The sequence below is a fragment of the Pongo pygmaeus genome, chromosome X, assembly GCF_028885625.2.
Source record: "Pongo pygmaeus isolate AG05252 chromosome X, NHGRI_mPonPyg2-v2.0_pri, whole genome shotgun sequence".
Classification (NCBI taxonomy): Eukaryota; Metazoa; Chordata; class Mammalia; order Primates; family Hominidae; genus Pongo; species Pongo pygmaeus.
Genome location: NC_072396.2, coordinates 148,378,040 through 148,398,086, shown reverse-complemented (window position 1 = coordinate 148,398,086; position 20,047 = coordinate 148,378,040). Strand labels below are relative to the sequence as shown.

Here is a 20,047-nt window from a genome sequence, read left to right as displayed (position 1 = left end):
ATTATATTCAGTTAGTCATCAGAAAACTTGAGACTTTGGGACAGTGAGAAAGCAGCATCAGCTCTCCTACCTGGTATTGGGAAGTGAAGAGTTTGAACGCAAACTTAAATGTATTCTAAGTTTGCTTCTTCTATGAAGCAGCTTCTTGTATTGAGAGGCGACAACGTGCTAGCAGCCCTCGCTCGCTCTCGGCCCCTCCTCGGCCCCGGCGTCCGCTCTGGCCGTGCTGGAGGAGCCCTTCAGCCCGCCGCTGCGCTATGAGGGCCCTTCTCTGGGGCTGGCCAAGGCCGGAGCTACCTCCCTCTGCTGGCGGGGAGGTGTGAAGAGAAAGGCGTGGGCGGGAGCCGGGCGGGGCTGCGCGCCGAGGCCGGCCTGCGCGGTTTCCAGGTGAGCGCGCGCTCAGCAAGCCCCGCACTCGGCCAGGCTGGCGCCTGCTGGGCTTGATAGGAGTCTGAATCCGGTGCGTGGACCACCGTTCCCTCTTCCCGGGATCACTGGCCATGATAGCAGGTCTCTGTCTCTTTCTCGCTTCCCCTCTTGATTGTCTGGGAGGAGCTCCCTCTGGGCTGCCAGAGTGCCCGGGTGAGATAGGCACGTGGATATGGTAAGTAAGGCTCTGAGGAGTCAATTTTGAAGCATGAGTTTTTTACTAGGATGCCCCCAGAATACTACTGCCCCCTTTCCCCTATTTTATACACTGAAAACTATATTTTAAGATTAAATGGAGTGCGAATGCACTAAGAAAGTTCATTGAGGCACAAACCAATATCAGTTCTTCGGTAAAAAATGCTAAAAATTGTTGTGGTTCATATGGACTATTGATTTCATCAGCAGAAAAAATACAGTTTCATTCATTTGAAAAATCACATTCAGTGCTCCATGGCAAGAGTATTACAACAAATTCTCTTCAAATTCTCCATGTTTGGTGTTCATAATCCACAGGGTCAAGATAGTAAAGTTGGAGCAGTCCCTTTGTCAGGGAATAGAAAAAACCTTGGGAGGAAGTCCAATAGAGTTAAAGAGTCCAATGATTAGAAAACAGGAAGCTGCCCTCTCAAGAATGATTAGAAAACAGGAAGCTGCCCTCTCAAGAATGCATATGCACCAATAGGGTCTAGCCATCAGGTATAAACAGAAATCTAGTTTAGACAGATAGTACCAGAGAATTCTGGCATTATGCAGCCAGTATCACAGACATTATTGAGCCAGAGGGCTAAGTCACAACAGCCACACTTCTGGAAGGATTAAGTGATACAAAGTGAAACTCTAATCCCTAATTCTAAATCCTATAAAGCTTGAAGGAAAGCAAACAAGTGAGGAACATACAAATGGGGAGAAAAACCATGGATCCAATTACTGAAATCAGAGTATAAGATAACAGTTTTATTTCCAAGGTGAACAGGCAGGATCACAAAGTTTGAGCTTTAGTAAAAAGGAAAATGTCCTTTCAAGAATGCAAATGTAGCACACTTTGGGAGGCCGACACGGGCGGATCATAAGGTCAGGAGATCGAGACCATCCTGGCTAACACGTTGAAACCCCGTCTCTACTAGAAATACAAAAAATAATTACCCCGGCGTGGTGGCGGGCGCCTGTAGTCCCAGCTACTCGGGAGGCTGAGGAAGGAGAATGGCGTGGACCCGGGAGGCGGAGCTTGCGGTGAGCTGAGATTGCACCACTGCACTCCAGCCCGGGTGACAGAATGAGACTCCATCTCAAAAAAAAAAAAAAAAAAAAAAAAAAACTGCAAATGTACCAAGAGTGTCAGATTCAGAAAGAATGGTAATATAATGCCATTTCCTGCTAATTGAGAAGTTCAGACTTAATTGGTAAGTCTAAGTTCAAGACATTTTGTATGTTTTTCTTTCTTTATCCAGAATATATGTGATTAAAGCTTATAAAGATTACGATCTCCACAAGCAACTTAGTTTAAGGCTCCTCATTTTTCCACCATTAGTAGCTAAAAAAGTGGTTCTCAAATAATTTATCTGAGATGAAAGTTAACCTCCACCATGAAAAATTTTGCAAGATGTCTCATTGTAAAACAAGAAAATAACATTGCTCTTAGAAAATGAGGCCAAGAGACAATAAAATCAGCACATAGTGGTTCACAGAAGAGATTTTAAAGTGAATCATTTTGAAGCGAATCTGACCCCCAGTCCTTAGACTTGACTGAAGATATTAACACATTTATAAAGAGAGTGTCCCTGCCAAGATAGTGTAAAAATTAGACAATCTCTGACACTGAGTCTGAAGCCCAGACACTGAACTATAGTGAATTCATTAAAGTTATTTCTCTCAATAGGGCTTCTATTGGAAACACTGAAATATATATTGAGCTTTTCATAATCACACACACACACACACACACACACACACACACACACTCCTACTTGACACAGGAGTAGTATACTTTATCAGCAATGGTTCAGAAAGATTAGTTTAAAACTTGCATATTGGAATGTGTTTTGCCAAGGCTGACATCTACAACTCTTTTAACTTTGTGATGTTAGATACTCAGAATAATAGTCTTAGAGTGTTAAAAATAAAATTAGCTAAGTGAAAATATTGTTCAGAACCCTTTAGAATCATTTTCTGAAGTTTGCAGCTCATAGTTTTCCTCTAATTAAACTCTGCTTGTTCTATTCAGCTATTTAAATTACACAGAATTTGATGTTCTGTCAAATGCTCTTAAGGATAATGTAGAATTTCTCTCACTAATTTCCATGTTTCATTCAACAATTCTGTTCTGCTAACACAATGTGATGCCAGAGAAAGAGGTGCTTTCTTGTAGCTTTCTTAGCAAAGGGCAGTGCATGAACAGAAAATGGATTGTAGAAAAAGTTACTGTGAAGACGTTCAGCAACCGTATTTCTTGTAACCCATCAGTTTAAAAAACCCAAAGAGTTTGCTAGAAAGAGTGTGTACTTCTACAAACCTGAAACTCCTCATTCAAAGACAGCTCTCATTTCTGAGCAGGAGGGTGCTTCTAAAATCATCAGAAGAGAGTACTCCCTGTAGCTTCCAGCTGAGAGATACAACAGGCACTTAGCTTGCCATTAAGGGCCCTTGGTACAGTTTAGGGCCCTCAAAATAGTGACCTAGCAAACTGGAGACTGGATAGGTAGGAAAAGGTGAAATCTCGGCCATGCAAAACTAGTAAGTAAAAAAATAAAAAGGAGATCTTGCACTGAAATGCACTGAAGAAGCGACACCTTGTGCTGAAGTGATATGTTTCTGTGATAAAGTCGAGGGCAAAAATAACTAACTTTGAGAACAAGGATGGCATGAGAGTTTTTGTGAAGCCTCTCTCTACCAATAAGCATCACATCTCTTTTATAACTTTACCTTTTATTCTGTTTTCTTCTCCTTTCTGTTTCTTATTCCCTCTTCCTCTTTAGCATTTTCCTTTCTACAACTTTCTGGCTTTCCTTCCTCTCTGTGAGTCAGCCTTGTCAAGTGACCTGAGGCACCAGACACAACGTAGCTTAGTTGGAGATAATCACACTAAAGTAACCACTGATCCATCCCAGAAATTGTGCATGACTCTTGGCAAACCTAATATGTGTGATTAAATGCATTACGGTAAACATGTGCAGACACGTTCACTGAGTCTTCTAGAAATGTTTGAATACTCTGTGCCGTGAGTATTGGCCCCATTTCAGGTTCATTTTCAGATGAAAAACGAGTGTCCCTGATTTCTGAATTGGTGCCCTTTTTGGATCTGGGATCTCAGTGGATATCCTGGTGTAAGAGCCTGACATTTCTGAATCAGGATTGTTGAGTTCTCCTATTTCTCTTTCTAACACTGTCTCCCTTAACCTTGGAGAAGTTTGTCTGTGGGCTCCAATTTTCTCATGTAAATTAAGGGAGTTGACAAGGAAGGAAAATAAGTTTCACCTTTTTAAGCAATCACCACTGATTGGAAGAAGTTGTTTGAGTCACTGTATTCTGAGTATCCTGGTTCAGTATGGTCACTGTCCTCTATCATGATTGCATTATAACACAACAGCTAGGTGCAGGGGTTAACAGCACTAGATTTGGAGTCAAACTTCTCTGGACCCAGTTATCAACTCTAACCATTATCATGCTACTTAACATCTCTAAGCCTGTAAAATAAGATGAATATTTCCTACATTACAATTTTTCTGTAAAGAATGCATTAGATAATTCATATAAACTTCATAGCATAGCACCTTCACAGTGTAAGCCCATAGTGTGTGTGTGTGTATATATATATATAGCTAATTATGTTTATGGAAATCAGTTCACTTACAAGCAGAGGATTGTGGAGTGCTGCCTTGCCAGTACAATCTCTACACTGAATACTTTCTAAGGTGCTTTCCATCTCTGGAGTTACACTTCCATGGGTACCAAAACAGCACAGATTGTGTGATTCAGCAAGTTTGATGGAATTTATGTTAAGAATCAGTGGGCTGTTGACAGCTTTCTTTAGTTAGCTATGTCAATTCAGTTTGTCATCCAACTTTTGGATTTCTTTTAACTAATTGTTTCTCCCCACACAGGAAACAGTTAGAACCAGGAGGGACCATAAAAAAAAAAAAGGTGATTTTATTCAACGAGTAGATTAACTTTACACAAAATTGATTTATATCAGCTTATTATAATTAACTGGTTATCTTTTCCTGTGTCTAATGAATCTAGTATTTTTATGGTTTTCAGTGAAGTTACCACTTCCATTTAAACATTTCTAACTCTCAGTCTTCTGTGGATTCTGGTAAAATAATAATCATTTAACAATTGTTTTTAATGAATGCTTGTGTGTCAGGCATTTTCATAGCCATTAGAGATACAAAATCATATAAGACATTACTCTTGGAGCATCACTTCGCTTCCAAGGAAGTCAATATTAGGTGAAAGTGTCCATGCTCTCTCTTTGCCTAACATTAATACACTGGATGCTCCCAGTTGAAATGGTGGCATCCTAAGATGGTGAACCATCCATTCAGCTGTGAACCACCCTACCCACCCTGTCTTACTCCCTATTTGTGTTGAGCAGAGTGAGCAAATTATAAGCCATAGTTGTAATATATCACTAAAATTTCTGATATTGTTACTTCAGCATAGTATCAATTACATTTATCCTTTTTTTATATAAAGGCTTCCCACCACATAAGGATCATACTCTGTCCTATGCATATGAATTACCTTCTCTTCATTTAACCGAACATTTGAGGTTGAAGAATATTTAAAACATCATTTATGCAACAGGGGGCACAGGCTAAAACACCAAGAAAAATTTAGTCCAAATATCAAATTTGTTTCCATCTTATGTGTATTTTATATACAACAGTGCTTTTTACATAATTATTCAGTTTATCTTCTAACGCTAGTGAATTTTGTGCACTATGTTTAGTGCATTTAATACAAAAGTGGGTACATTTTGTGTTATGATAAATACATCCAATTCTTCAAATGCTTTCCAAAGAGAACATACTATTTTTACTTAGTCAGTTGTAGAGCTGAGTAATACCTGTGTTGATAATAGAGGGCTTGGTTATGAGAAATTGACTTGGGAGTAGAACCAAGTATATAGATGATAGCCAAATCCAAATCATTTCTCTATAGTATATTATTACAAGTGTACTTATAAGCTACTTTTCCAGTATTATTAAAATAGTGTAATTATTCCTTCATAATTAGAAAATTTCTGAGTATTCAAAAACCTTGATCACCCTAAAGAAAGAACATAAATGTATAAATAATTTGTAAATGGTAATAAATTTATAGACATATCTATCATTTTTATATACTAACAAGTTAATAAGTTCATAGTCCATGTTGATTTCCATATGCTTTTAATTGATAAAACTCATTATTTCTTTAAGTATCAGGTGGAGATGTTCTCCATAAAATTATACTACAGGTTGAAATGGAAACATTCAGTAACATACCTGTATATTTTGCTTTTCAATACCACCATATGATTATTTAGATATATCTGTGCAATTGGTATCATTCAAAGTTCTCACATTCAACTCATGAAGCTTATAATCTTGTTGTGCACACATAAAAGGAAACTAGAAAGCAATTCACAACCTTATGCCTTCATTAAAACTGTTATTGCCTTGTGTTAAGGTAAACCTTTGTTTACAAGTCTATCTCCATAAACAGTGTATGAGCTCCTTGAATTTTGCCTCATATCACTTCCTGCCTGCAGTCCTGTTCCCACCTCGCCCAGTGTGTTATCTCACCCTGCATCCAGTCATCTTCAACACTTCAGTGGTCTTCCGTTAACAACATATGTAATATCCAAGTTCCTAATCATACCATTCAAGTTCCTCCAGGACCTGGTCCTTGGTACTCCCCTACTTTTCTTTCTCCAACCAAACACCTTATGTGAGGTTTATAAAAGTGTGGTCTACAAATTTATCTTATGGGATTCAGTTAAGATATTACTTCCTCAGAGAATCTTTTTACAACTCCCCTTGTCCCTTCTTCATGTTTTCCCAGTTGCTAACAACAATTCTTGGTTTGATAGTATGAGGAAATGAGCAGAATCATGCCGTATTTACCATTTGATAGCTGTAGCCTTAAAACAGACAGCCAATGTTGTATTGAAGACAGATCACACCAGCTTCTGAGAGCCAATTGTATTCATATCTTCCTGATTCTTTACAGAGTGACATCATTTTGGTGGATTGAAAGAAGTCCGGGTGACTGAAAATGTCACGCAAATTGGTTACATGATACATATCACATTTTTTCTTTCCAGAAAGCTTGTCATTTCAGGATACCAACATACCACTGCAAAATGTTTGACTACATCAGTAACGTGATAAATCGTGAAAATATGTCATTAATTCAAACAAATGAAATAGCTCTATTACATCAAAATTTGAAAATGAAATTATTATTTTCTTAATTAAAATATGATGCTTTCCAAGTCACAGTTTCACAAATGGTTTGAGGATAATTTGTATTTTTTTTTTCAGTAACAGTTGCCTAAGAATTTGAGTAATTTTGTGTATAACAACTATGGTAATTTTGTTAATTTAGTCATCTTGATAAATGTATCAGATTAGTTGTGCAGAAATCTCATAAATGTCAACATGTACTTTGGTGAGAGAAGGTTGTTATGACAAATGTGAAAATACATTCATTTAGTCCTACCAAAAAGCAGTCAGTCTGTACCCAACCAACTATTTTTGAAGTTTGCTCCAAAGAGAAGTTTCAAGCCAATAGCCCTTCTACCGATAGCAGTTTGCATAGATCTTGAAGTACTCAAATCTCCAGCTGTGCTGCTATGAAAATACCAGACTGGGACTGCTCTGATCAGGAGTTTTAGAGAAAATAGTTTTCTCTCTATCAATTTCCATGATATATAAACAGTGTCATAAGAGAATTCAGATAAAATGCTTGAATGCAAACTATCAAATATATAAGAATCCTTCTAGTGAAACTCAACTGTTAAATATTTGCTATGATGTAGTTTAATAATTCCCAAACATTAATTGATGTTGGCCGGTTGAGATGCATCAGAATCACCTGAACAGCTGGTTACAAATACATATTATTTATGTATCCCATAACGAGAAGGTATATATATATAAAATTATATTTTAACAGGTTCTCTAGATGCTTCCAGTATATAGATTGAAAGCACTAGTGTAGTTTTTGACACAATGTCCTCTCCCACAAATATTTTGTTCTAGTTTTCAAGTTTGTCTTTCTTTTATTTTAAAACGTATGCTCTCATATCTGAGTAATGACCATGAAGAGACGCCAGAATTCATCAGTAACATCGACAAATAGCAAAAACAATGTTTTCAGTATAGAATACAAAGTATTGTGCTTACACATGAAAAATGAGCAGGGAAATTTAAGCAATTATCTCAATAATTTGGCTTGCCTTTCACTTGATAAAATATTCTTTCTGATGACCTGTCCACATAATAGAGGGATGGGTGCTGTGATAATTGACTTCTCCAGGTAATTTCCTCAATTCTTCTTTTTGAATATACAAGTTATTCTTTAATAGAATAAACAAAATCTGAGGCATTGGCTTTTGGTCATTATTGCTCTACAAAAAGCTTTGCTTATTTCCGTATGATAAAACTACCTCTTGATTGTTTAAAAGCTAGACACAAACTAGAATGTATTGACAGAATGGCAACTTAGTCTCTCAAAATATATGTGAGTACATAAACAAAAGTAAACCTGCTTTGTTAATTGATAGATTCATTTTCATATATACCCTTCTTTTCCTGAAAAAGATTTTACTTACCTCCGTTGAGTTTGCCTTTGTATTCACCTCAAAGACTGCATGGAGACTTTAAGGACAGCAGATGGACAGCATCACAGCTATAAGCCAATACCCTGCTCATCTTAGTAATGTATCATTCATTTAGAAAATACACACTAGTTTTAGAAACACAAGGTGTGTTTTCTTTAGTATCCATGAGTACATAACCATTCTCACTTTTGTATTTGGTTACACATTTTTTTAATGGAAAGCCAGAGGTTTCTGTGTTCCATAACCATAGAATTGTTACATTACTCTGTTGTTGAATGCCTCTGAATGTCATTATAACACCATGTAATTTTCGTCTTAATTCATAAAACATTTTAAAAATTTATGCTAACACTTGGAAACCTGGGGAGTACCCTACTTCTGAAAACAAAAATAGTAACACTTAACAATACTATCAGTACTTAATACAGGGATTGCTTTGACTGTGTGTGTGGGGGAGGTTGAAGGTTGGATCTGCGTTATTGACTTTAACATCTTGGTTCTAATGTCTTGTCCAGAACCACTAATTTAATTACTATTTTGAAACACTCATAACACAACGTGGCTATAACTGTACATCTGTTGGGCTTTACTTGAAATTATTATGAAGACCAGTTATAATACATGATCTGGTCTTCTTTTCTAAGTGGTGTCATTAATCCAAATTAAAATGCTTAGTTAATGTGCTTTCTGCCATACATGGGAATTAATATATCTTTTATTGACAGTGTAGATGATTTGGGATGATAGGATCAGGGTAGATTGCATTATATTTATTTTCACAAAACTAAAATTAAAGGTTAAAATAATAAGAATATTACAAATACGTTGGAACTTAAAGCATCTCTATTAGACAGTCATATCGATACATGACATTAGAATGGAAAGAGCCCCGATGCAGAAGTTAAGAGCCTTGAGTTCTAATTTAGATTCAGTTACTATCAAGCTGTGTGACTTTGGAGAATTTACTTAACCCCTCTGGACATCAGTTTTCTTCATTATGATATAAGGATATTGAATTGGATATTCTCTATAATCTTATCAAACTCTAGTGATTTCTATGGGAGAAAGTGAAATCACCAGCATGACAGTTTGAGGCCACAGAGGGCTAGAAACATGACGGCAAATATTTTCACTGATTTATGTTAAAACATGCTGGAAATAATTGTTGAACAGGACATTATAGTGTTAGCTGTGTTCTACAGTTTCAGCTGACAAAGCCCTTAGAATAAGAGCAAATGTATCTAGAAAGAAAAAACATAAAAGCAGAATTAGTTGAAAAATACTTATTTTAATTTGATTAGGCACAAAAATACCACTGCAATCCAATTTGGATTTAGTTTACAAAAATAATTGTAATGTGATTCAATCTAAAGTGGTGGTTCCTGCTGGACAAAGCCAAAGGTTAAAAAAAAGATACAATTTTAAAATAGGTCAAGAACTATGAAATGTATGGTTCTCATCTTAGACTGTGAAAGTGTGAAAAATGAGTCGGAATATAAATACAGAAAATGCGTATATAATTTGAAGGAGAGGCTCAGCTGAGAAACATGAGATGTAGATTCAGAATGTAGGTCATCTTTGAGATTTAAATACTCACAGTAAATTTCCACTAATTGGGAATAATAGAATGGAGAAGCATTTAATACAAAGAGTCCTTTTAGAAAAATAAATACTTAGGCAGTGCTACAGAATGACTTCCATTCAGCACAAACACATATAATAATTCATCAGTTCGCTTCCCTTCATAGATGGATCATCTTTTTGCTAGGTGAGATTGGTTACAGTGGGAGAAACCTAATTCATTCAAAATGTCACTGGCCAGGTTAAAGACCTTCATACATTTATTCTGTCAGAGAAAACTACTGGTGAATAAATAAAAGGTAGGGAGTAAGTAGAGTAAAAATAACGAAAAAAATAAAGCATAATAAAACAAGTTTGTAATTTACAGTTGTATACAAATAAAAGATGTTATTGTCCTTGTGATAGTTTGCTGAGAATGATGGTTTCCAGCTTCATCCATGTCCCTACAAAGGACATGAACTCATCATTTTTTATGGCTGCATAGTATTCCATGGTGTATATGTGCCACATTTTCTTAATCCAGTCTATCATTGTTGGACATTTGGGTTGGTTCCAAGTCTTTGCTATTGTGAATAGTGCCGCAATAAACATACGTGTGCATGTGTCTTTATAGCAGCATGATTTAATAGCATTAGGAGATATATCTAATGTTAAATGACAAGTACATGGGTGCAGCACACCAACATGGCACATGTATACATATGTAACAAACCTGCACATTGAGCACATGTACCTTAAAACTTAAAGTATAATAAAAATAAATAAATAAATAAATAAATAAATAAATAAATAAATAAAGATGTTATTTAAAAAGACCTTCATAGATCCCTTTGATAAGAAGATCCACCCTAATTTCAGGAAATGAAAAATTGTGAATCTCAGAAATAAAGTGACTGGCTTACTTGTTTTCCCCTCTTCCCAAGCTCATAGATTCTATTCAATGTTTTCATTTTATTGAATTATTTTTGATGAGATACGGGTCACTCTTGACACTCTGGATGCGATTGAGCCCGAACTCACCAGAGTCTAAATAATATTTATCTTTGAACCACATTATTTTAGCTTTAAATAATTTTTATCACCATTTTTAGCCACCATCTTTGATGCTTTATGGTAGATTGGAATTGAAAACCTTGCTCTGCCACTAAATAGTTTTATGACCTTGGAAGATCGCTTTCCTAGGTCCTCAGTTCCCTCAAGTATAAAATGAACATTCATAAGATGTCGTTCAGATGCACAGCTCAATGGATTTTATCTCCTCTCATGTGGATCAGCTGTAGGCTTTGTTCTGTGTATTTACACTTCTGTAATCCTTTAGAGGATCCAGTATGGATTTATTCATGAGCAACATCCCAAAAGAAGCATGGTGTTCTAAATGAAAAAAAAAATCCAGCTATTCAAATTATCCACTATTTAATCATTTTCTCATGTAATAAACATTTACTGAGGCCCTACTAATTGTCATTGAGATAGTAGGTTTCAAGTCTAATGTAGGAACAAATGAGAAAATAAACAATTATAATAAAACACGACAAGGGCATGATAGAGATACAGATCCTGAAGAACAGGTACTGCAGGAGCATAGAAATGAAGAAGCCAGACAATTTGGAAGTTTTCCAATTAGATACAATTTAAGCCTTTTTTTAAATTACCTATATCAATAATACATAAATTTCCATTTAAAAAAATCCGCAACCAACTGGATGAAGTGTGACTTTTATAGACTTATTTAAATGGAAAATTACATACACACATACACAAAAACACACACATTCATGTGGTAAGGCTACTGTGAATATTCAGCAAGGTAACTGGAGTCAATATATCATATATCTTTGAAAGTATCAACCATAAACAAACCAGAATGCACTAACCAGAAGCAATGACAAGAGGAGAGAAAAGAGAGCATGGCTGCACTATCTCAGAACCACGCTGAATATGCACTTTGAAAGGTATACTGATAATTCATTAAAACCACAAAGAGAATCTTACATTACGTTTGCTGGATTTGACTACCTTGCCTCATGATGTGACTAATTACCTGTCAAATTCAAATCTAAAATTATAAAAGAAAAATTATAGGGTACCTCTAAAGAAAAAAACGTGGGGAAATTTCCACAGATCGTCCCCCACCCTCATTTGAATAACTAATAAACAAACACATTTGTAGATCAAGTTAAAGAAAGGCATGAGAACTGAATCTTTCAACAATTTCTACGGAAGTGAGTGGAATGAAGAACTGAGATAATTAAGTAAACAATCTGGGAATAGAGACCTAGAAAGGCAGAATGAGTTTGGGTCTAGGTCACCTGGATGAGTGATCTATGTAATTACACTACTTGAACAAATGCTCAGTTTTCTATGTTACTTTCCAGTTAATTTAATAGTCCAAAAATATAACCGAGACAGGGTCCTCATCATAAAAGTAAAGTGTTATATTAAAACAATTTATTCAGATGCTTTCAGGTCACAGTGACTATCTGGGACATCTTTAGACAAAAAATATTTTGTTTCCTTTATTTTCGTTAAAACATAGTTGTAATGTGTAGCTGATTCCTCTGATTCTCCACATCACATCTGCTCAGCCCACATCTTATTTCACCTGCAGCTTCAGTGGACAATTTTATGTGAGCTCAGACTCACCTCATGCTGGCAGCATCTCACCTCAAAAGTTTGCCACAATGTCTCTCTGCTTTCTTCCCAGGGCCTTCTCCAATAGCACAGGAGTAAGAACATTCTTTCCACGTATCAGAAATGGGAGATGATTAGCCTGAAGAGTAATTTTTAACCAGTGAGGGACAAGATATGTTATATTGCCTCTGTTCATCAGGTGGAAAATTCTGGCAGTCATTCTGTGCACTTTTCAGGAAGTCTCAACACAATGGAGCCCCTATTGCCCACAGCGAAGGTCTCAGTTATATACCTTAGATTGGCATATTTATTTTTCCACCTTCCTATCTTCCTCTCTCTGCTCCCTTACTCCTGCTCCTGGTAACTCCCAAATAAACTACCTGCACTTTGGTCTTTATCTTGGGCTCAGCATTCAGCAGAATTTAAACTAAGATGGTGTGATAAATTATTTTGTGTTCATCAGAATTTCTTCTTCCTGAGTTTAAATGAAAACAATATTTCTCAGTCTCCTGGAAGTAATGGTAAGGTACCTGTGACAGATTTCTGACTAGTGGAATGTCAACAGAAGTAACCTAAGCTGTTTTTGTAAACCTCAAAGTATAAGGAGAGCAAGTTCATCACTGAAGGTCTCTCACCATTCCTGTAGCACCCTGCTTTTCTCAACACTAGCTCGAGCACTTAGTATACTCTACAGAAATTGTTGCTTTGTTTATCTTTCCCCTTACTCAAACATCACTAGATTGTTAGATTTTCACACAGAGCCTGTCACAGAGGAAATTTTTAGTAAATGTTTTTGAATGCATAAATAAAGCCTAATGTCCGAGCAAAAGCTCACCAAAAACCTTAAGTCACTAAGAAGTTGCAAAAATTAAATCCCCTTACTTTACCCTATATCCATTCTCTTGATTATTTAGCCTTTCTCTATGAGCCTTTCTTATCAACAAATATTTTTGCTCAAGTCTTTTTCCAAAACCAAACCAAACAAAAACCTTCCTGGATTCTTTTTTATAGCATCCAGGTTACAGGTTATCCTTCTTAGTCAATTTCACAGCCAGATGTCTTTAATGAGCTGTCTAAATTCAACATCTATGCCTCCTCACTTCCTACTCACTCTTCATCTTACTTCATTTTGGCTTCTGTCTGCACAAGTCTGTTGAAACTCATAAATGTCACTGAAGAATTCTATGACTCTAAAGCGAAAGAATATTGTACAATCTTCATCTTGACTTCTTAGCAGCAGCCTTCACAGTTGGCTATTCCCTTCTCCTCAAAACAGTGTTTTAACTTGATTCCTGTGATATCCACTCATTTAAATTTCCTCCTTTCTAGTTGCCTTTTTTCAGTCTGTTTTGGGGGCTCATCTTCCTCTCTATGTTCCTTGAAATAAGTATTTCTCTAGGCTTTTTCATTTTCTCTTGGCACACTAGTATTATATGGCATCACCTGTCATTTGTGCACTGATTATTCCCAAATTCATAACCATATTTCCGATTGCTCTACCCATTTACAGATATCTATTGTCATTCCATCTGCTGGATATATATATGTATATATAGATATAGATATAGATATAGATAGATATAGATATAGATTTTTTTTTTTTTTTGAGACGGAGTCTTGCTCTGTCGCTAGGCTGGAGTGCAGTGGTGCGATATCAGCTCACTGCAACCTCCACCTCCCGGGTTCAGGAGATTCTCCTGCCTCAGCCTCCCAAGTAGCTGGGACTACAGGCATGAGCCACCACGCCCAGCTAATTTTTGTATTTTTAGTAGAGACACGGTTTCATCATGTTGGCCAGGATAGTCTCGATATCTTGACCTCGTGATCCGGCTGCCTCGGCCTCCCAAAGTGCTGGGATTACAGGCATGAGCCACTGCACCCAGCCTGATATATAGTTTTAAATATTCCACAAACACTTCATGTGAACATATCAAAAAATGAACCCATTTTTTGTGCACTCAGACCTTAATCTACCACTCCATCTGAGTCTCCTGTCTCAGCAGATGGCAGATGAATGCCTAGTAAACAAAAGTAGAAAATTGATAAAACCCTATCCCTTTCTCTTCCAGTATCATAGGATCACTACATACTATCAATGCTGTTCCCTAGGTATCTCTCAAAATCTATCTTTTCTTCATGTTCCCAGCAGACATCTCCTCATATTAGGTCATTATCATCTCTTACAAAGAATTCCATATTATACCTGGCTACTATGCCTACCTCTCATTATATTTCCCTTATCTCTTCATAAGTCTGCCTTCTCCACTAGACTGAGTGCTCTTAGATAACAAATAATTTCCTTATGCATTTTTACAATTTAGAACTTGTTGCAATAGGCACTTGAAACATGTTAGTTGAATAGATGAATAAAATAATGGATGGATGAAGGCTACTCTATTTTTCTCTAATTATGACATGTATGTATATATACTGCTTCTTTATATTCTTAGCAGGCTTATGTTCTTGAAGTTTCAAGATCTGAAAAATTTTGCCCTAGGGATTAATATCCAAAAATAGATAAGGAAGTTATACAACCTAATACCAAATAGACAAACAAATGATCTTGTCTAAAAATAAGCAAAGAGCCCAAATAGATATGTTTCCAAAAAGACATGCATAAGACCAATAGGTATATGAAAAGATGTTCAACATCACTAATCATCATGGAAATGAAAATCAAAACCACCTCACACCTGTAAGGAGGACTATATGAAAAAGACAAGAGATAAAAAGTGTTTGTGAGGGTATAAAGGGAACTTTTGCACACTGTTGGTGGGAATGTAAATTGGTATAGCTGTTACAGAAAACAGTATGACGATTCCTCAAAAAATTAAAAATATAACTACCATATTATCTAGAAATCACACTTATGGGTATACATATGAAAGAAAGGAAATCAGTATATTCAAGACATATCTGCATCCCCATGTTTATTGTAGCATTATTCACACTAGCCAAGATAGAAAAACAAACTGAATGTCCATCCATGGATAAATGGACAGAGGAAATGTGGGATATCTACACAGTGAAATATCATTCAGCTATGAAAAAGAATGAAATCCTGCCTTTTGCATCAACATGGATGAATCTTGAGAGCATTATTGTAAGTGAAATAAATCAGATAGAGAATGACAAATACTATATGACCTTATATGTAGAAACTAAAAACGTCAAACTCATGAAAACAGAGTGTAGTATGGTGGTTTGCAGGGGCTATGGGTTGGGGGAACAGGGAGAAAGTTTGGTCAACATGTACAAACTTTCAAATGTGAGATGAATGAGTTCTGGGGGTCTAATTTATAGCATGGTTACTATAGTCAATAATACTGCATTATATACTTGAGATTTGTCTAGAGAGTCGACACTAAATGTTTTCACCACACACACACACACACACACACACACACAAAATGGTAAGTATGTGAGGCGATGGATGTGTTAGCTAACTTGATTGTGGTAATCATTTCACAATATATACATATATATATAATCATCATAGTTTATGTCTTAAAGAGATACCAATTTTGTCAACCACTGCTCAATAAAGCTAGTGAAAAAATTTGTATTCAACACACAAAATGACCTACATAATTTCTTGAGAATTGATGAATAATCTGGGCTTTCAAAATATCTTTTTAAAGACAATCACATCATCCCATCTTTAAAAAATCTATTGGTTCAAATAAACATAAGTTTTAAGAAACCAAATATATTTCAGCTACCTTGAGGGAATGGGATCAGCCAGCTAGAAAAAAGAAAAATGGTGAGTTAATTCTGTCAAACAACTTGAGAGTTTTTTGTTTTGTTTTAACAAAATATGCTAATTTGTTCAAATAAACCAGTTATGTTGGTACTGTCTAGCACAATATATTTGCTAGATGTCTAGTTCTTTTTTATTATTTTCCAATACTTCCGAAGTTTTGCCTTGCTTGCATGTAATCAATACATTATGAAGGTATTTTTTATTAAAGTCACTCAAGCCTTAATTATTTAATTTTATAATAATTTAATACATCGTGGACTTAACTCTCCTTTTAGGCTCTGTATGCAGAAAAATGCAATCTTATTTATAATGTTAAAGAAAAATGTTAAGTGATAGTAAACTGCTTAGAGGAATAAATGCTTCCAAGGACTTTAGCAAAATCAACTTGAATACAAACAATGAGTCAGTTACAAATTATTATCATCTATTAATTAAAATGAAACTCATTAAATGTTCTGTTAAACTATGCTTTACTATTATTTAAATTAATTAGAGCAAGAAATTTATATAAACATTCTAAATACTGAAGACTTTTCACCAATTTAGACTGGCTGTCTCTAATGAGTCTGATTTAACAATGCTTTATTGTCTTTGAAAAAATACTTTGAAAAAAATAATGCACTCTTTATTCTGTGCACTACAGATTTTTATCTTCAGAACAATTGGATTTTCTATATATAGATATGTGTATACATTTACTTCTATGGAAATACTCAGGCATTTCTACTTAATCTATTTTCAGTTTAGTCTGCATCGTATATACCAGAGAGACAAACATTTGACCTCTTGTTCATAGGACTATTTTTATTAATATGAAGTAACTGATTTAAATGAAATTTTCTCTTGTCTTCAGGTAACTTGCAAACATGTTTCTTCCTCACAGTTAAATAAAAGAGACAATGAATGTGCCCTGGACACTTAAAGTATTTGGTTATTCTAAAGTAAGGTGACACTCTTAAAATTTAAAAGACTCTTTCTCTATAGTAAGACTTTCATTCTAATAGGTTCAGATCTGATAACATTTGTACATGGATTCACATAAAAATCATTATTAAATATCAACTATATTGAGTAGTTTTGAACATTGTCTACAAGTCACATCTGCATAGTCTGTGGATTGTAGACTTTCTGCCAATAGTTGCTATTTAATTTGACCTTGGAAGAGTTCCAGCACATTAAGCATGACATTTATTTAAGTGTTAAATTTATACTATGCTTTTCTGATCAAAAGTTCAAGGAACCAAGTGCAGTGACATGATTTGCCATTATAAAACTAGTCTCATTAAAATTGTGATAACATGATACACATTTTTTTTTCTGTAGTGTCTTTGTCTGGCTTTGGTGTCATGGCAATGCCAGCCTCCTAAAATAAGTTTGCAAAAATTACTTCTACTTCAATTTTGGGGGAAGAGTTTGAGAATAATTGATGTTAATTCTTCTTTAAATGGTTGGTAGAATCCAGCAATGAAGCTGTGTAGTACTGTGCTTCTTTGATAGGAGATTTTTATGGCTGATTCAATCTCCTTACTCATTATTGGTTTATTCAGATTTTTTTATTTCTTCATAATTCAGTCTTTGAAGTGTTATGGGCCTAGGAATTTATCAATTTCTTCAAGGTTATTCAATTTGTTGGTATGTAATTGTTAATATTAGTTTCTTATGATCCTTTGTATTTCAGTGGCATCAGTTGTAATGTCTCCACTTACATTTCTAATCATGTTTATTTGGATAGTCTCTGTTTCTCCTAGTCTAGCTGAAGGTTTATACAAACCTTTATCTTTTATCTTTTTACCTTTTCCAAAAAAACTAACAGTTTTGTTGTTTTTTTCTATTGTTTTTCTAGTCTCTACTGTCTGCTCTGATCTTTGTAAATTGCTTCCTTCTGCTAACACTAGGCTTAATTTATTCTCTTTTCCAACTCTTTGAGGTATAACATTAGATTACTTATGATCTTTATGTTTTAATACAGGCTTTTATCACTATAAATTTCCCTCTTGAGATAGCTTTTGCTGTATCCCATAGTTACGGTGCAATGTGTTTCCATTTTCATGTTTCACAGAATTGTCTAGTTTCCATTTTCATTTTGTCTGTGACCTATTGATCGTTTAGGAACATGTCGTTCAATTTCCCATATTTGTCTATTTTCCAATATTTCTCCTGGTTTTGATTTCTAGTTTCATTTCATTGTGATCTGAAAAGATACTTGATGTGATTTCCATCTTTAAATTTTTTAATATTTGTTTTGTTGCCTAACATATAATTTACCCTGGAGAATATCCAATGAGCACTTCAGAATAATATGTATTCTGCTACTGTTGGATGGAATGTTCTATATGTGTCTGTTAGGTCCATTTTGTCTAACATATAACTCAAGACAAATGTCTAATTATTACTTTTCTGTCTAGATGACCTAAAAGTGGGGTATTGTACTCTCCTACCGTTATAGTATTGCAGGCTATCTCTCCTTTCCGATCATTTAATAACTGCTATATGTATTTAGGTGATCCAATATTCGATGTAGATATACAATTGCTATGTACTCTTGATGAATTAGCCTCTTTATCATTGCATAATGACCTTCTTTGTCTCTTTTTATAGTTTTCAACTTAAAGTCTATTTTGTCTGATGTAAACATAGTGACTCCTGGTCTTTTCTGGTTTCTATTTGCATGGAATATATCAATCCCTTTAATTTCAGTCTATGTGTGTTCTACTACAAAGTAAATAAGCAGAATACGGTTGGATCTAGTTTTTCAAAAAATCTATTCAGGCACTCTTATGTCTTTTTATTTTTTTGCCTTTTGTAAAATGCCAAAGTCATTTTCTCTTTTATTTTATTCTTTTTTTTAAATTTTATTTTATGTTAAGTTCTGGGTTCATGTGCACAACGTGCAGGTTACACAGGTAAACATGTGTCATGGTGGTTTGCTGCACCTATCAACCCATCACCTAGGTATTAAGACCCACATGCATTAGCTATTTATCCTGATGCTCTCCCTCCTGCCACCCCTCCAACAGGCCCCACTGTGTGTTGTTTCCCTTCCCGTGTCCATGTGTTCTCAGTTCAGCTCCCACTTACAGGTGAGAACATGCGGTGTTTGGTTTTCTGTTCCTGTGTTAGTTTGCCGAGGATAATGGCTTCCAGCTCTATCCATGCTCCTGCAAAGGAAATGATATTATTCCTTTTTATGGCTGCATAGTATTCCATGGTGTATATGTACCACGTTTTCTTTATCCAGTCTATCATTCATGGACATTTGTGTTTATTCCGTGTCTTTGCTATTGTGAATAGTGCTGCAATGAACATACGTGTGCATGTATCTTTAGATGAGAATGACATATTCCTTTGGGTATATACACAGTAGTGGGATTGCTGGGTCAAATTGTATTTCTGGTCCTATGTCTTTTTATAGGCAAATTTAATTCATTTACATTCAAGGTAATTATTGTTAGGTGAGGACTTGCTACAGAAATTTTATAATTTGTTTTCTGATTGTTTTGTAGGTCACTTATTTCTTTCTTCCTCTCTTGCTCTCTTCCATGTGGCTTAATACATTTCTGTATTCTTTGAATACTTTCTTTTTATATTTTGTGCAACTACTATAGGTTTTTCCTTTGTAGTTACCATAAGGCTTACATAAAATATATTTTTAACTTTTAAGTTCAGGGCTACATGTTCAGGTTTATTACATAAATAGACTTGTGTCATGGGGTTTGTTGTTCAGATTATTTTATCACTGGTATTAAGCCTAGTACCCATTAGTTATATTTTCTGATCCTCTCCCTCCTCCTACCCTCCACCCTACGAAAGACCCT

The 20,047-nt window shown here is 35.4% G+C and overlaps 1 protein-coding gene across 1 annotated transcript in view; it reads left to right on the top strand.

The window, feature by feature from the left end:
- Window positions 1–436: 436 nt before the first annotated feature.
- Window positions 437–20,047, top strand: part of LOC129024545 (sperm protein associated with the nucleus on the X chromosome N2) — a 45,629-nt gene continuing 26,018 nt past the window's right edge. Inside the window, exon 1 of the mRNA XM_054471662.1 lies at window positions 437–604. The gene's annotated coding sequence lies outside the window, so the exon portion shown is untranslated. The remainder of the gene's footprint in view (window positions 605–20,047) is intronic.